Source organism: Heterocephalus glaber, unplaced genomic scaffold, assembly GCF_053883595.1.
Source record: "Heterocephalus glaber isolate CG9 unplaced genomic scaffold, H.glaber_assembly_v1.0 deba00000901, whole genome shotgun sequence".
In the NCBI taxonomy this organism is placed as follows: domain Eukaryota; kingdom Metazoa; phylum Chordata; class Mammalia; order Rodentia; family Bathyergidae; genus Heterocephalus; species Heterocephalus glaber.
The window spans coordinates 2,939,718-2,942,522 of record NW_028258171.1 but is presented as its reverse complement, the minus strand read 5'-3'; the positions used below and the strand labels follow the sequence as shown (position 1 = coordinate 2,942,522).

General features: G+C 32.3%; 1 pseudogene; it reads left to right on the top strand.

Moving 5' to 3' along the window:
- Window positions 1–2,371: 2,371 nt before the first annotated feature.
- Window positions 2,372–2,598, top strand: LOC147828809 (U2 spliceosomal RNA; annotated as a pseudogene).
- Window positions 2,599–2,805: the final 207 nt, after the last annotated feature.

Below are 2,805 nucleotides of genomic sequence, written 5' to 3'. Positions count from 1 at the left end.
AATTTTAAGAGTTCAGAGTAAATCACAACTATAATGGCTAGTGATTTTGTATCACTGGAAAATATGTCACTGGAAAAATGTTCATATATTTTCAAGGAAAATAATTACAGAGTAATGTCACAGAATGAGGGGGCATTTACTGTTCTCTTGCTGTTTTATTTAAAGTTCAAAGTTTGTTTATTTCTGTGTAAGTGAAAATAACGCTATTGTATATGTGTGTGATTCTCTTCTACTCAGTGACATTTGCCTTCAGTGTGTGCAGGAAATGCTGGAGAGTGGAGAACAAGGTAAAAAGTTAGAGGTAAAACTGGAAAAATGTTTTGATTTTTCTGTTTTCCTATTTTAATAAAGAAAATGCAAGCTGTTGAATGCTTATACCCCCATCTCTTTATTTGATAATTAGCATATATGGATTTTTGGAAACAGGTAACTATTAAAATTCTTTCTCTACTGCAATATAAAATATTAATATAAATGTGTTATTCATATTTGTCTTTATGGAAAGCATCAGCATAACTTTTTTTCTCAATTATGTTATGGATAAGTTAGAGAATTTCTTTTAATAATTATTATAATATATTTATAAAACTAGAGCAGTATGCTTTATGTCTACTATGTTTCATCATTTATAATGCCTCAACATTTTATAAATGCTAATCTCTCAGCCCTTCATTAGCAAATGAAATTAAAAAATAAAATTAAGTTGCTTCCAAATGTGTTATTTTACCATACCCTTAGAGAAATAATAATGTTCATATGCAATTTTAAAAGCCAGAATAGTTCTTAATTTTATTCTAATGAAGGCATAAAATCATTCATTTTACAAAGGTAAATGATGAATCCATCATAAAACTATTTTAAATTTCTGTTCAAAATCATAGGATTTCTGCTTATAGTATTTGACTCCTAGCATACAACACTTAGGTAGCTTTAAAGCCCATACAATAAAAGTTTGCATCACTAGATGTAGCAAACACATGAAAACTGTTCCTCCCACCTCTCCATCTTATTTCTGGGCCTGTACCTGCCAGAATTCCTTTTAATTAACTGAGTACACAGTGACCCTATGACACAGCATTAGGCAGTAAAACGCAATAACAAAAAATGTATACTTCTACATGAAGTGTGCCATAAAAACCTCCTATTTGTGCTTCATGAAATTAATCTTCTGGTGGGCTTGATGAAGGCAACCAGAGTGTGCAAATGCTACACTTTGAAGTGGACAGAGCCTCAAGCTGGAAGGAGTCCGGATCACTGGATCACTATTTGGACTTTTCATGAGTGAGAAATAAATATTCAGTGCTTTCTCCCAACATAAATGCCAGCCATCATGTATATTTTGGGTGTTTTGTCATTAACATAGTCCTAAGTAATACAATGTCCATTTGCATAGCCCTAAGTAATATAATGTCCATTTGCATAGCATTTATTACTGTCAACTTATTAATTTGACTTTGAAAATTTTCTTTCAAAACCACCATTTGAACCATCTCCTAAATACTAACAGAAAGGAGGTGTGATGGTTAAGAACACAGCTTAGCACTAGAGTACCTGAGCTAAAAATTAATCTCCAGTGCTTTGTAGAGATTTGATTTGGGGCAAGTAATTTAATTTTTAGCATCTCAGTTTCTTCAGATTTGAAACAAAGAAAGTAATAGCACCTACCTAAACTAGATTCAAAGGGTTTATATTAGTAAAGTACTAAGAGTTCTACCAAGCCAATAATAAGCATCTAATACATCTTAACTACTGTATTTATCCTAATCCAAAGTCCAAAACACACATTCAGTTACCTAACTATCATCCTTACCTAGATGTGCCATGGATAACTTATCTCAAATTTTTCATGTTCGGAAGTCGTTGGTCAGAATTGGGCTGAACCCTGGGCTTTCAGTGACCTCAGTGTTCTGAACTTGTACCTATGATAGAAATGAACAGTGTTATAGTTTCTCAGTTTTCTAGTTTTCCATCCTCTGTCAATCTGGCCCAGTTAACGACAGTTATATTGTCCAACAGGTTTAATGTCTTTGAATGACTGCCATCTCTCTAAAGATGTCACATTGCCAGCTGATCTATTATTGTTGGATGTAGTAAAAAGAAGATCCTAATACCAGAATATCTAGTATAACTGGCATTCTTTCACATTGTAGAACTGAGTTATGGCTGTTGAGGGTCATAAGATAACCTACACAAAGGAAATGCTAGCAAAATCCAAGTACAAAAGGCAGAGTTATCCAGAGCTTTATAGATCCTGGCCAAAAATATAGGTGTTTCATAAAGTCTTAGGATTCAGATAATTACTAATAAGATTCATGAAAACTCACAATAACTGTCTGCTAAATTTATCTTTGCCTTTTAAAAAGTTACTACAATTGCTTCTCGGCCTTTTGGCTAAGATCAAGTGTAGTATCTGTTCTTATCAGTTTAAAAAGTTACTACATAACACCCCTCAATGCATCCACTCAATAAACAAAGAGAAATGAGTATTATGTTGGACATAAAAATACAAAGTTTAAAGCATCTGCTTACATGCACATATGTCTTATGTTTTGTATCTTAATAGGAATCACCATAACCTACTTACCTGAGGTACTATTTGATAGGGGACCACTAGGAAACTTTTACATTAGATTATAAATGATAATGTATAAAATTCTCTTATTAGTCTAACAATGATAAATATTTCCTAAGCCATTACTACCAGAAAAACCATGCCACAGTAATAATAAAAACAAAGAAAATTATACTTTTAATCTAGTAGATGTATGGAGATATTTGAAAAGTAATACTTTATGAAAAGCATTA